Below are 16,001 nucleotides of genomic sequence, written 5' to 3'. Positions count from 1 at the left end.
AATTGAGCCTTCAAATTCAAATATTCAGCCAACAGCTACTCAAGTTTATCCGAGACTGAATACAATTTATTTGCAAAGGTCACTTGGCTAACTCGTCCACTACATAGCACCTTCAAGGGCCTTGAGCACTTTAAAGACTAAGCTACATTAAAGCACATTAAAAAAATCCTATCATAAATGCAGTGTGTGGTATGTTGACGTTCACAGAAAAAGAGACTGCTTACTGTTATGTAAGGAAAACCAAAGGGAGTTTGTGTAGCTTTCTGCTCCTGTCATTACACTATGTATATCCTTAATGATGCCTCAAAGCCAGTTTCTCACTAGGACTTTGAACTTTTAAAGTTAATGCAGGCTTACGTCTGGAATCAGAGGTTAAGATCCCTGACTGCTTCTTAAAAATACTAGAGCCAATGGCACAACTGAAACAGAGAAAAGTGCACTTCAACAAACCCACCCAATGTAAAATCTCATTTCTCATTTATATAAATTATAGCACTTGACACTGTGGATTATGCTTCAAAGAGGTAGAAAGAGCCTTATGCAGCACAGGGCAAATTTGCATCTTACAACATGCTCTCAGGTTACTGAAATCTTAGGTTTCCCTCTGAAACACCATGATGTAAGAACTGTTAACCACTAATATCTGAAGAAAAAGCAGCACTTGCATTTATATACTATCAGAGATTTCAGGCTCCTTATAGATTTGTGGCAGGGGCATCAGAACACATGGAAAATAAGCATGTAGCCCTGACAGGACACTCGATTTCAGGCTTTTTGTCTGGCCCGTTGCTAGAAACATGCATCAACAAAATTCATTGTTTATAAAGGTTTGGCTTAGAGAGAGGAAGGAGGGGGTTGGTCTCTTCCACCCAGACTGTTCTGGGGCCAGGTGATTCTGCAAGAAAACGTGCTTCAGTTCCTGTATTTGGAGGACACTGGGACTCGTGTTTGCCAGTTCCCAGAGGGCTTTAATCAGTAATCTGCCACACAAAATGCTGATACCCGTATGTTCCTATCCTGCCTCTGTGTTTCTGGATAAAATGACAGTGCCTGCTGTGCCTCGTGCTGATCCAAAGGCTGGCCATGGACTACCAGCGTCTTTTGATTATGTCCAAAGGGTCAGGTCCTCTGGGCTACAGAACTGTGTTCCTCTTTATACCTGTTAGACTATCCTTGCTCTCTGAACATCAGGCCACACAAGTAACTTCACTCACATGCAGTCTTACTAAATTCAGTCTACCACTCTGACCCTCAAAAGATTTGCGTTGCATCTAGATGGCATTTGTGTTTCCCCGCTAGGTGCAGAGCTACACAGCTCTCGCACAGGAAGACATGTAGGCATACGTAAAAAGTAGTGCATGTATAGTGCCACCGACTCTAAGGGAACCACCTCCCTGCTATTAAGTTAGCTGTGGCTTTTAGAGCCTTCCTGGACGGGAATTGGTATCAGACTGGGCATATTTTGTCCCATTTTCAAACAAATGACAGGACCAAACTATTTCCATGCATAATACAAGGGGAAACTTTTAAAATTATCTTGGAGCTGCATTTTTTTGTTGCTTCCTTGCAGATCAAACTTAAATTCACACTCAGAGTGGCCCTAGTTTTTCACCCTTAATAAACATTGAGATGTGCAGTGGTTGTAATGCCATGCACGTTGCAGTGAAGACTGCAGCCATGATAATGGTGTCTGGTTTCTTCACTGATTTATAAATCAGCTGTAAAACTTTGCTCTAGTTTTAAAACCAATAGGAGATTTCTAGTTGAAAGCAACTGCTTAGAACAGAATTTTATATATAAATATATCAAAATCACATTGTGTTAATTTGCTGGATTCCCTTTACAGAAAAATTATGTTCTTAAGAGCCTTTCATTTCTTGAGCATTATGTCTAGATTGATAGTCATCTAAATGATTCAAGAGCTATTCAGTCAAAACTGGAGGTCTTGAATAGGACACTATTGTGCTCAATAGTTCCATAACAGTTAATGAGAAGATTAATTCAATAACTCTTTGCATGCTGACTCAACACATTGCTCCTGGCAAGCCATACTGAACTCTTATGATGCATATAAAATCATTCAGGTCACCACTGCGTGACCCAGCTTATCTGACATTTTAATTCGATTCTGGTTTTTAACAAAAGATCCAAAAATTGAAAAGGGTAGATTTTTTTTTTTGTACAGTAGTAAATCACAGCAGTGTTTTTCTATGTTCCCTAGGTTTGTTTTGACATTTGTCTATGAACAGAACAAGTTACAGCTAGGACCATTGCAATCACTCACTCTCACCTCCTACATAAAAAAATACACAGCATTTAACGATGTTTCCATATTTGTACTTTCTAGAACCTAACATAGGTTTTTCCCATTCATTTGAGGTAAGCTGCCTATCTGGTCTAGCAGTGAATCCATTACAACCACCCTTATCATTTTACTACAGCACCAAGAGCAAATAGAGCAATTGCAACAGTAGCAGGGATTACTACAGAAGGATGAAATTAAAGTACAGAATTCAGAGAAGAACAAACTAAGGACAGGTAGTCAAAATCCTTCAGAAAGCTAAAATAATTATAGTATTATAATGATTATGGTCATATACCCCTACTAAAATTTAGTTTTCCATGCCCATTTTCACATAAATTAACGTTGTCTGATAATGAACTATAGAGGAGCACCTTTTAGAGGAAACAGTCCCAGCTAACTTCAAGTTGTTTATACAGACAAAAAAGTCAAAAATGAAAGGCTCAGCAGATTTTTGTTAATGTTTTAATTTTCGTTTTAGACACTTTAAAAATGTCACATTTCAATCAACTTTTAACACACCTCTCTGACACCTCACCTCTAGCAAGTTTCGTATAAACTCAGTGGTCTAACAATCATTTATGCTTCTTCTACAGCTATAGGGAGAAGATTGGCACCTCTCACCTGATTCAGCTGTTCAGTTGTCTCCTACCACCTAAAATGGGGAACTAGACGGCAAGATCCTAACAACTTACATTTTAGACAGCTAGGTTTAATTGAGATTAATATAGCAACTTAATTTAAAGACTAAATACAAGATACCTGTCCTGGTAATGCTTCATGAGGAATAAGCACAGCTAGCAAACAAAATAATTAACTACTTGGTTTTTTTGGTTAGCTAGAAAAAGGAAATGTTAGGGCATGCAGGAAATTATTCATAAGGGTTCAGCATTTCATCTGGGACAAGAGAAATACACAACACTGTTCCCAGGAACAGCAACAATTTTCAGCGGAAAATCAAAACAACTCGAAGAGCCCGCAGGATCTGCATCTTCAAAACATACAGCTTTCAGAGAATAGAAACTAATCACTTCTGACAAAGGGACATTGGTTAAACTTTCAACTGCCCACAAGAGATCAAAGCTGAACCTTTCCTTCCTATTTCCATAGTCCATAAATCAGACTCAATGAATTAGTTGTCAGCAGTTGAAGCCGTCAATTGTAATAAATAAATAAACAGCTAGATAGATGATAGATAAATAAACAAACACATACAACAGAGTTATTTTTTGTTGCAATTCTATTAAAGTGGTAAACTAAAAGAACTGCCTATAATGTCAGACAGATCTATTATTCACTCTGACACGGTCACCCAATATTGGCATGGACTGCTGCAGGGAGGCGTTCTCATAACCAGAGAGTTGAAAGCAAGGCCATTGATCATGGTTCTCTTTCCCAGGCTCAATTAAGAAGCATTCTTTCTGCTCCTCTTTTACCAACTTTTTATGGTTTTGGTGTTGATTCTTCTCTGGGCTTTCTTCATGTTTGCCTTTGCAGCAGTGGACACTGAGCGCTAATAAGTTGAACACTCGTCCTTTAATTTCAGTACAAATATTGCCTGTTCTTATAGGGTTATGTTTTGCTTTTTTTTCTCATGACTGTGTGTCCTTTTGACAGTACGTGTGATATAATATCATACCATGATAGATTTGAATATATGCTATAATAATTATGGTCTCTTTTCAGACCTGAAGCTTGAAACATGCTATTCAAATTAGACCCACATGTAAGATTTTGCTTGATTACTCTCTCCAAGAGAAAGTAATGGAGGTATTGGAGCAAAAGGCTAATTCACACGGGGCAAATAACACTTGATGCAAAGTGCTATGTGCCATCTTAATAGATTATTGTCATTTCTTTTTTACTTTATATTTCTCCAGAGAGTGAAGTTTTGAACATTATTAACTACCCTACAGTTAGTTTGTTTTCGCTGAAAATGGGCCAGTGCTCCTTTCCAAAAGAATTTGTGGGTATTATTTGGGGGACTAGTATTTTGAAATTAGTAGAATTAATAGAATAGGACTGGCTGATGACAAGATCCAAAAAAGGATAGAGATGTCACAAGACTAACCTTAATGTAGCTGGAACTCCAAGTAAATACAGACTCCCAGACTATATGCTTATGTTTCTACTATAACATGTAAAAGGGAATCTCCAGCACAAAGGGCAGGGTACAAAAACCAGTACTCTGAATGAAGCCTTCCTTGCCAATGGATACATATTGAGACAGCTATGTGTCCTCAATTCTCTCCATTTCTGGAACTGAATGGAGAAAACTAAGATTCCATTGATTTTACACTGTCTGCAAGAGGATGGACTATACATGATCCAGCATAAAGCCTGCCAATAGCAACTAAACATACCACAGCTTCAGAGCACAATTCATCTGGCATAGCGAGTTTTGACTGGATCAGCACTTTTCATCATGAGACTGTTGTATTTCCAACCTGCTGCAGGGCATCAAAAGAAAAAGTGATTCCTCTTCCGTTAAAAACATTGCCATTGGCAGAGGTGCCACTAGTGCCAGTTTTCTTTTCCATACGCAAGTACGAAGTGCTAGAGGAGCCACTCACCTGACGGAAAGACCAAGATTCAGCTGAGAAGGGCAGGGAATACACGTAGCTATTTTACTCCCAGCACATGAGCCATAGTAACTGATTAAGCATAGCAGGAATGTACAGTACCTGAAGGAAATGTATTTATTATTACAATACAGAACCAATCAGCACAAATGGAAAGAATGAGGTTTTTCCCATTAGGGAATTGCACATAAAGTTCTGCACAGAAAGGTTACTATGAGGCAGTACTTTTTCTGTTGTATTTAATTGTTCGGTGAGATCTAGTGGGACTTTTCTCCAAGTAGGATCTTTGTACTTAAACAAAAGTCTGCTTTTGCCAAAAAGACATCACACTGCAAGAAGGCAGGCATTCTGTTTTCATCATTATTTTCAGGTTACAAGTGTTTCATTAAAACTTTGCTAAGATGAGCCAAAAGTGACTTTTTCCAGATTAGGTGAAACAAATCCCACTACTTAGTGATAAAATACACTCCTATAAACTGATGCAGATATACATGTTCATAATATCATGTGAAATGAAAAATTAAACAAAGCATGTTCTGCCATGGAATAATCCTATTTGTAATATCTCCACTTACATTTCTGCCCTATCCTCACATATGATAATTACAGAAATTTAGATTTTTTAATTTTATTTTTTTTTACTATGAACTATATAGTTACTGCGTACTTAAAATAATGCAAGTTCCAGAAAATTTTAATAGCTGTATAATCAGTCAGCACAGGCAATCACGTTCTCTATGAGCTGGATCATCCCCTGCTGTAAAAACATCCGTAGGAAAGAACTGTGAAGAGAAAACGAATCTCAGAGAGCGTTTGTCATGTCTCATGTTCTGCCCTAGCAAGTGGAGTGCCAAAACAAAGCCGTGGAATTCATTATTAGGACTTCAGGTTCCCCTGGGATGTTTACATTTTACTTGTTCTCCCTTTCTACCTCTTTTGTGCCTTGAAAATCTCATGAACTTGTATGAAGTCATCTCATAAAATCGTAAAATCTCAACCCATAAAAACCAGCCACTTCAAAAACATTAATTCTGTACTGGCAGAAAAGGAATTTCTGTAGGAAAAAAATGTGTCACAATGCTATACTATGGCCATAAAATTCAAGACAAAGGTAACCAAAGATTTTATATGATGAAACTACACATATGTACTACTTGTTTGTATGTAAGCTAGGGTCTTTTGAAGTGTGAATGTTGAAATATAGGTAAGCATAACTTTATTTCCACTTATTGGGGACATATCAGCAACCATTAGGAAGCAAACTCACTGTTTCCAATAGGCTGGTGATGCAACCTAAGGTTTGCAGGAGAATCTATGAAAGAGTTAATGAAGCCTGAAGCTACAATCATCCACCCAAAACCTCCCTTAAGGCTGTTGAACTTCTACTTAAAAATAAAGAAATTATACAGCCCGCATGTTCCAGTGGCACATGGCCAGGGTGGCCTGCAAAAGAGAAATTCACAGTTCTGAACCTCAAATCACTCAGGGTCCATAAAAGACACTCATTCATTTAGTCATTTTAGCCAGAGAGAGAAGATGCATCAGCAGTCTGGATGGCAAGAGAGGCTGAGGAATCTTGGTAGCATCTAGAACATTAATTTTTTCATGGACTTTTTTTCATGGACTGTAAGCTATCAGGTATAAACTATGTCTTCTCCTATATCTCAGTGACACCTACTATTCTGTGGGCGCTGCTGTAACACAGAGAATTGTTTGCTGACCTTTACATCTCTCTAAGGCTATATGGGTTGGGGCCAATGCTTGCTGTTATATCAAATATTTCATCATCTGTTTCTTAGCTTTTTATTTAGCATTCAGTGCAAAGGATGTTTACTCCTAGTAGTGAAAGAATATGTGATTGAATGATTTCTAACCTTTTTTTAACAGTGGTCCACGTTTATCCCTGTCCTTAACTTTGCCTTTTTAGGAGTCTACTACTGATAGCTAGGAGCTAATAATTTTTAAGTTGTGTTTCTTTTCCTTTGCCCTTAAGCTGTGATGGAAATGGGACACGTTTTTAATATTCATAATTTTTGCCAACATCTGGATATATTTATCAGACAAATTATTAGAAACTTCACTGGTGGTTAGAACTAGCGTACACATGGATAACTACGATACACTAGGGGAAATGTCAACACAGCTTTTGAGAAAAGAAAGCCTGCTTTACAAAATCATTGGGGTTCTTTAAAGGCTTTGCTAAGGACTTGTATAAAGGAAATCTTGTTGACAAAGTCCTCTGAAAAAGGCTGCTGAGAAAGGTAAATTGCCATGGAATAAAATGGAAGGACCTTGAATGGATAAACAATTTCAAAAAAAACCCAACAAACCCAAACAAGAAACAGAATGGCAGGCACAAAGGCTTAGTCCTTACAGTGGAAAGAGGTTTTGAATGAAGTTCAAGAGGGATAAGTACTGGGATGTGTGTTGTACAACATATTAATAAATAGTTTGGAAAAGGAGTGAGTAGTGAGGAGACAGATTTTTCTGAGGTTCCTAACTTATTCTGGAGAAAGTAAAGCTGAAGGTGAAACACAAAGAATTGCACAAGGATTTACAACACCAAGTTAATAGCCAATAAAATAGAAAAAAAAATGTCAGCATAGATTAACATAAAATCATGTATTTAAGGGAGAAAAAGCCCCAGCCTTAATTTCTCATACACAATGGGGGGCTTTGAGCTGGTCACTCCCTCTGAGGAGTGAAAGTGAGGCTTATGAGGCAAACTGAAGGCCAGGAACTACAGGGAAAGATAGGACAAAATAAAGAATGTTATTATGCCACTCTGTAAATACATAATTCTCCTCCATCTTGAATAATGCATGTAGTGCTGGGCTCTCCATCTCAAACAGGTTATAGTAAAGCTGTAAAATTTTCAGAAAAGACCATAAGCACAGTCAGAGATCTGGACCAGCTTCTGCATCACAAATAATTAAGTAGGCTAGGACTCTTTCTGAGTGAAAAAGAAATGACTGAAACCATATGACAGAGTTCTGTAAGATCATATGTATCATGGAGAGGGTGTATATGGATTGGCCATTATCTCTTCCAAGAAATTTCACATCCCCCCCAAAAAAAGGGGATGTGATATTAAACTATGAGGTAAGCAGTCCAAAACTAAGAGAGTTGTTATTCACACAGCCAGTAGGTTAGCTATGGTACTGCTGGCCACTAGATGCTGTAGAGTGTAAAAGTTTACAGGGTTTCTGGGAGAGGTTAGCGAAGTTCACAGAAGAGATAGCTGCCAAGTGTTATAAAATAAGTAGAAACTACAGCTGTCTCCACAAGCCCTTGAACTGCAAATGACTGGATGCTAGGAGAATATTTGTGGGAAGCATATTTACCTTGTCCTTATACTCTTCCCTAGGCCTCTGCTTTTGGTCACTGTCAGAGACAGGATACCAGGCTAGATGGACTGACCTCCAGACTGACCCTTCATGAGTCCTCTTCCACTCTTAATCCAGATGTGGCCAACAAATTAGCTTTACTCCTCTGTACAAGGTCCTTATCCCAGCTAGCCTGTCATGCATCTTTCTTTCTGCTCTAAAACTATTTGTCAGACTTTATCTGCCCTTCCTGCCACTGTTTTAATGTTGGAATATATAAGTAACTCCAAAATGCAACACTGCAAAAATACTGGCAAAATAAAGTGCCTTTAATTTGTGCTCAGAATTATTTTCTTCCCTTCAGCGGTAAGAACGCACTGAAATGCTATTGAATTGCTGCATATATTAAAAACGTTGAATGGCTACCGATGTACCATACATACAACACATTGCAAAATAATACTTAACTCAGAGAAATGCATTTCATAAATAAAGCCTTTTATAAGTCAGAAGTTGTGTTTTCATACAAGCTGTAAATTTAATAAAGATTTAATGTCATTGTGCCCTCAAACCAGGATTTTTCAGCACGTACCACTTTCTATGAATACCATTCAAAGCTCTTTCCCTCTGTAAACATTTCCAAAGGACATAATCAGAGTCACCTGTTTTTAAGTACAGTACAATTATCACAGAAAAGCTTTGAAAGTCTGGGAAAGTAGAATACATTATTTTGGATATTAAACAATGAAGAAAAATAAAAGGTATCTGAAAGAATTCAAGGAAACAAGTCATATTCAGTAGCCTTTACTTATACAGAAGTACAATTTCCAAATGTCTAATTATGCTCCACCAATTTACATTTTATATACTATTTTAATAACATTTTTAGTTATTTTGTGATGGACAATGACCGTTAAAATAGCAATGGAAAGCTGCAAAATCAGATTCTATACCAATTTGCATTGCTAAACAGATCCTTGGAGAATTCCCCCTTGAAAAGCCATAACAGATAGGTAAATTGACAGTGAAAATCCATAACAGACTTCAGGCCTGTATCTCATTTTCCTGTGCCAGCCTCAATCCTCAATAGTGTAGCTAAGGACAATGTTTACTATTAGAACCATGCAAACGTATAGCAGTGCTTTTTCCTGACAGGGCAATAGGACATTCTATTAAAAGTGCTGTATGGTTGTAATCAACGTGCAGCATGTGGTCACCTTGGGACTGGACATAAAAAAAATTAGCATAAATAGGCAGGTCCAACCAACCATGTGAAGTTATAGAGTGATCCGTAAATCATGGTTTTGAAACCCTGATCAGAATTAGCACTAAGCAAATATTGCAAAACACGTACACAACATCGGCGATTTTAAACTAGCTCATTCTGTGCTTGCTCCATATTGAACTGCTTTTTCATATGCATACTAATGATTGCTTCATCCTGATAAATATTCAATCTTAGGCTATTATTGGAATATTCACCCATTGTAAGACCTTGAACCAGAAAACTGGCGGGATCACAACCTAAAGATATAAACATGAGCAGTCACCTCAGAATTCAAACACTGAATACTAGTAAATCTTTGCTGTATAACTATTCATTTTTCATGAATAACAGAAAGTAACATTTCATAAACAATGGGTGACAACAGTGATAAGTGTTTGTAATTCAGATAGATATTAAATTGCTTATGTCTGGTGGTCATAAGCCTGACAGAAATGAGACTGCATTTGAAGTGTCATCATACCTGTCAAAGTCCAGAAGACACTAACAGTGGTGCACTAGTCTGCTGCAGCCTCTTAACTAACAGAACAAAGTCAAAGCTAATCAAAAGTTAATAGAATTAATGGTAGGGGTCCAAAGTCACTACCAGTGGCTCGCTCATTCATTTGGCATCTGGCAAGACAACAAAAACATACAATAGTGAAAACCCAGCACTGTGGAAGCCAACAGCAAAACTCTGGAGATCTTTGCTGTTGGGATGGAGATTACTTTTATGCCCAAAAAGAGATATAAAACATGAAAGATTCCATGAAATTACCTATTTCTGTGCCAGAAAGTAAATCTATGGAGAGGCTGGTGGTCCTTGCAGATCCAGCTTCGGGACTGCCAAGCTTCTGGTTCACTGATTTTTTTTTGAGGGGGAAGGTAATCCTTATTTGGAGACTCATAAATAAAACCAAAGCATTTGCTAAGAACAGAACAGAAAATTGGAAGACTAACACCTCACAAATACACGTTGTGTGTTTGTAGTTTATTTCTTTAATTTTACAGCCAATGTTTTTTAAAATACACATTAAAATACACATTCGCAGTGTTGTTTGCAGTTTAGAATCCATCTCTACAAATAAAGTAATACAAAATTTCAAAGTACATTACCAGCTGTACTGGTAGCTGTAGCTAAACTTTTAGCTACAGCTGCAGATAAACTTTTGTTAGAAAGATTTCAGATCCCCGATGAGAGCTCTATTCAAAAATAAGAGAGACTTGTTCACCTCAGCCGGTAAATATGCTGTCTGGGACAATCCCCCAGAACCTAGGAGGCCCATGCTCTCATCTGCTTTCTCATTAAATCATTTTCTTTCTCTGTGTGAGAAAATTAATGCTTAGTTTATACAAAGTGGACAACTTTCAATAGCAATTAAGAGATACTCCCCACCATAGTTCTCCACATAATTATTCTCTCGCAGAAACTACAAACAAATTTTCACACAGTTCTTCAAATCCTTAATGCTCACATTTTGAAAGTATCATTTTCATTCCAATGTACCAAAGAAATGTCAAAACCTCACAATTTTTAACAAAACTGGTTTATTTTCTGGGCAATCCTAATCCAGAGTGGCCATCTGCTAGTTCTGTACTGTGATTGCCGCATAATACTTTCACAGAATGCAGCCACTAATGCTGAACTGCCCAATTAATTGAATCATTCATTCAGCAACTGGTTTCTTTGCACATTATGTCAGCCAGGTGTTTTTTGTTTACAAGCTATGGAGCCGAAGCAACTGCTTCTCAGTGAGCTATTTTTCTTTTTGTATCACTTGTGCTAAACGCAACCTTAAGACAAAGAAATCTTTTAGAAAAGTTTTGAAGAGAAAACTTTGTCAAGGACCTCATCTCAGCTATGACAACTTGAGAAAACAGGCCAGGTAACAGAACGGAATTAGGACTGTTAATGAACAGAACCATACTTTTCTCATCATCAGATCTGATTTTGCCTATTTGTAAACATGTCCATGTCTTCATTTGATTTCCCCATCCTACATACATAGAATGTTTCGCCAGCTTTACACACAAAAAAAACCCCTAATTAGCAAGAGGGAAAAAAAATCTGGAAAAAAAAGTTTGAGATTCTTCACAAAAAGAAAAGCTCTGCAAGGCAGCTGGTACTGTGTCAACTTCTATGCAACCAGCCTTTTGTCCTTAGTTGTCAGGAGAGACCCAAAAGGATTCTTTGCTACCACTTTAGATGGTGACAGGTTCCTTCTAAACATCTGTTACTGATTCACTCAATTTCTTTACTTTCACATTGTCTGTTGCAGGCAAAAGGAGAGTACTTTCAAGGGTTATGCACAGTGTGCAGAATATAATTTGTAGATCAAAGATTTCTTTGTGTCCTTGACAAACAGACCACAGTTTTCACCAGCCTATCAGGGTGGGCCGTCAAAATAAATCAGTTCTGCAGGAGAGGCGTGTTCTGGCTACTGTTCGCTGAAATGAACCATTAGTCTTTTGATAAGGGATTGGCTTCTGTATCTCTCCTCTCCAGTCCCATCTGAAGCACTAAGCTGCGGATAGCTAGGTGATTTATATGAAGCACTCCATCACCTTCGTGGAATGGGAAACTTCTGGACAAATTAGAAAGGTAGGTAATGAAGTCACCAGCACCAAAACTACATTAGCAACTCAACAAGAACTACTTGCTCCCTTAACACCCGTAATCACACCACAGGGCACAAAGACCTATTCCAACATCATATTAACACGCAGCAACGTGCATTAATACAACCAGAGGTGACTCTGCCTTTTGCGTCATCCATAGCTTCATACAGTGGTGACATACTATGCTGAACAACCCACTGTACTTAGCTGGAACAAATTTGCCTTCCTAACATTAGCCAAGCGGCTCTCATTTATTTACACATTACATTGAAAGATATGAAAAAGAAAGTAAATGCGTAAAAGCTGTGAAGGACCCCTGATATCCAAACATTTCTGCAAGACACAGTATAGCCTCTTGAGATACAATCTCCCCTCCTTTGCTGGAACCAATGGGACTCTTCCACCAAGACCACCAGGATGTCTACAGCTAGAGAGGATTCTATCCTCAAGTGTTAAGAGTAGGCTACTGGAAGATTTAAGATGAAGACTTGGTAGATGGGCCAATTCACTGATCTACTGACAATGCCACCAGACTAGCGTGACCAGGGATTTGTCAGGGAAAGAGAAATTTAATCTTGCTGCTTCTTATTATTCAAAGTACTAAGAGTGAAACATGTATCTTAAAGATTTTATTCAATAAAGGAAAATAAAAAGGGGCAGCACAAGGATTTCTGCATAGCTGAGCATGCATTCATCCAAAATCCTTGACTTCAGCTGCCAAGCAAGTTCATAAATCCCTCAAATATTTCTGCATTAAATCACATGCCAGCATACATAACGTTTCCATGTTCAGTACAGAACACACTGTGTACTTCAACCTTTAGAGTTACAGACAGAGAAGAAAAGCAGTTATACTTTTGGCATACAAATGTAGTTTGAAGAGAAAGAAACAAGAACAATACCAAAAAAAAAAAAACCCTCAACAAGCCTCAGGTCTTTACTCCTGGGGCAAATGAACACACAGACATTTTCTTTTCTAAGACCTGATTATATGTTCTTTTTTGCTCTTTCCCAGGTCATTACTCTTTATGACCAAATTACATCTCTTGACAAACTTAAACTTTGCAGCTAAAGAGAGCAACATTTATTTCTTCCATCATTAGTCACGGAGATTTTGCTGCCCATTCCTGTGCAAACACAAAGTTAACTGCCTTCCTTCTTTTGTTTCCTGTTCCTAATTAGCCAATGCAATAATGCCTTCCCTTTAGAACATGAGCACTGGACAGTGTTTACCGGAAAAAGCTGGTCCTCCTTCCTATTCCCAGAGCAGTTGATTAACCTATTCTTGTCTTGGCCAAGGGTAGGACGTATCTCACACTCATATTCTATTGTAAGTAGCCTGTTAGGTAACTTTGCTTGACATTATAAAGTAACAAGTATTTAGTGCATAGAGTCATTATGTGAAATGACTCTGAATGCCTGCCTTTTTCACCTACACCAATAATTAGGTCACTTTGCATCTAAAGCAAACAGCAATTAGAATGGAGTAGAGTAAGGAAAGATGGGCTTTCTTTTGAAAGGAAAAAGTACTACAAATTTTACATGTGAATGTTTGTTATGTCTATATTATTCCCTTGATTTGCTACTCCACCTTTTTCACAACTGTCTAAACCCTTAAAGTACAATCTTCAAAGGGCTGTGTGAACATTCTCCATGTTCATTCATTCATCCATTTTCCTTTCACAAGAGTGAATACAGGAGGCAATTTTGGCTGTGACTTGCCTGCATGCTTAGCTTCACATGCACATGTACACACAAAGACAGTGGAACCACTCCCAAAGCCCAGCTCAACAATGGGCAAATTCTTTCACCTTATTCATTGTGCTCCATATGTGAAAAAGTAAACTTAGGCTTAATTTTTTTCAGCATTTCTGCAAACAGCAGCAGACCAAAAAGTCCCATTAACTTAAACTAATTATTGAAGGGGAAGACTGTAAATATCAGTAATGCTTCTCAGGAATCATAACCCAGCTACCCAGGATTTCTTTTTACGGTGCCTTGGTTGTTAATACTTAAGCATCATCAACCATGCTAGAAGGCAACCTTCAATTCTAATAACAGGGATAGAAAGAATTTGTGGTTTACAAGCTTTTCTGAGGCTTAGAACACCAGAATTCAGAGCTAAAGTTCTGCCAATGGCTTTTCATGTGAACCAGTTCTTCTGACTCCATTAAAACTATTAGCATGTCTAACTGGAGCTATCCTTATAGCTTATAGGAACCTTATAGATTCCATACAGATACACATGACAATCGTGTGCAACACCTACAAGTGCAACAACAATGGGGTACCTACAGACATTATGAACAGCGTTATCTTTCCCAACTTTTCATCTTTATGCTAAAAAATTCCAGAAATATCTGAAATGTCAAATCAGTCAAAGTATTTTATCAGTTGTCTTTAAAATAATGACAAAACTTTTGTTCCAGAGATGTTGTTTCCTATACTGGGATTAAATTTGTCCTTTGTTCATCATAAACATTCCAGGAGAACATATGTTTAACAACATGATCATTTACAGAGAAATAGCCGCTTGACTGAGAAACACAGAAAATAGGTATCCTTAATGAGCCTTTAAACTACTGTTGTACTTTTTTTGTCAATGTATAATGCAGAATCTCCAGTGGCAACCATCCTGTTTTGGAGCTTGACTATCCTTAGTGTTTTGAAATCTTTTTTTCTACAGTGTAGCAAACATTTTCCCTGATTCAGTTTAAAACTTTTACTTTTTATCAGAAGGCAGGGCACCAAGTGCCTGATGTCTCTCGCTTAATTTTTGTTCCTGTAAAAGTTGCAGATTTTCTTCTCTAGAACTTCCACTTTTCTAGCATTCCCCATCTTGCATGCACATAGCCGATTATACTCATGTGTGGAATTTTGCCCCTTCTCTGGTTGATTTAGATCCTGTCTGTCTCACCCTATTGCTCCAATCAATCAACGTTTCACATTCTAATCTTCCCAAGTGCTTGTAGTTGTCCTGCCCTTGCTTGGTTTTGCCTGAAAATTTAATAAGGGCATTCTTTATTCTGCTGCCCAAATCCTTAATGAAAACAACAAATAATATTGACCTTGAGAAACTTCTCTTTACTCGTTTTTTCAGTTTGTGAACAACAGATAGCTAATCTCAGTATGACTTTTCAGCTACTTGCTTACCCACTCTACACTAGTTCCCTAATGTTTCTGTAACTCATTTATGGAAATGCTGTGCAAGACTATCAAATTCTGTTGAAAGTCAAATTACATGTGAAATTTTCTTCCTTCTCCACAAAGCTTGTCCTCCATATTGTAAGAGGAAGTTAGGTAGCTTCAAGTTCATGAATTTTAAATAGCAGAAGTGCTTTATAAAATGCAATTAAGTTTTATTAGAGACATGAAAACTGCCACTTGTTGTGGCTGAGTGAAAACTGGTCTTGAAAATACTACCAGATATGTAAAATAAAAGCATTCTATGTTTTCCTTACCTTATCTGAGCTAGATAAAGCCATCTTATCTGAGTATGTACCTAAAGAGAAGTTAAGCAACTGGACAAACTTTGATGGCTAATCTCAGCAATTACTATGCAGGAATTGATTTTGGTTTATTGGGCAAAATCTCATCAACAGACAAATGTCATAGGTGCCTTTGTAATATAAAAGCTCTAGGTATAGGTAGTAGCAATTCTACAGTCCTTTCAGCACACAGTAGATTACGTCCCTTTCCTAATAACCACTGGAATTTGGAGTAAATGGAGGCATATTGATATATTCAGAACCATATACTGCAACAAACTCTTAGAACAATCCATCAAGCACAGTCAGCTGCTTTTGGATTAGCTATTGGCAAAAATAATCCTGCCCATGGTTTTGGTTTTTTGGGTTTTTTTTTTAATTGGCACTAATACTTGAAGCTACTAAGGTTAGTCTGAGTCT

The sequence above is a fragment of the Rissa tridactyla genome, chromosome 4 (genome assembly GCF_028500815.1).
Source record: "Rissa tridactyla isolate bRisTri1 chromosome 4, bRisTri1.patW.cur.20221130, whole genome shotgun sequence".
Lineage (NCBI taxonomy): Eukaryota > Metazoa > Chordata > Aves > Charadriiformes > Laridae > Rissa > Rissa tridactyla.
Note: the sequence above shows the minus strand (reverse complement) of the source record.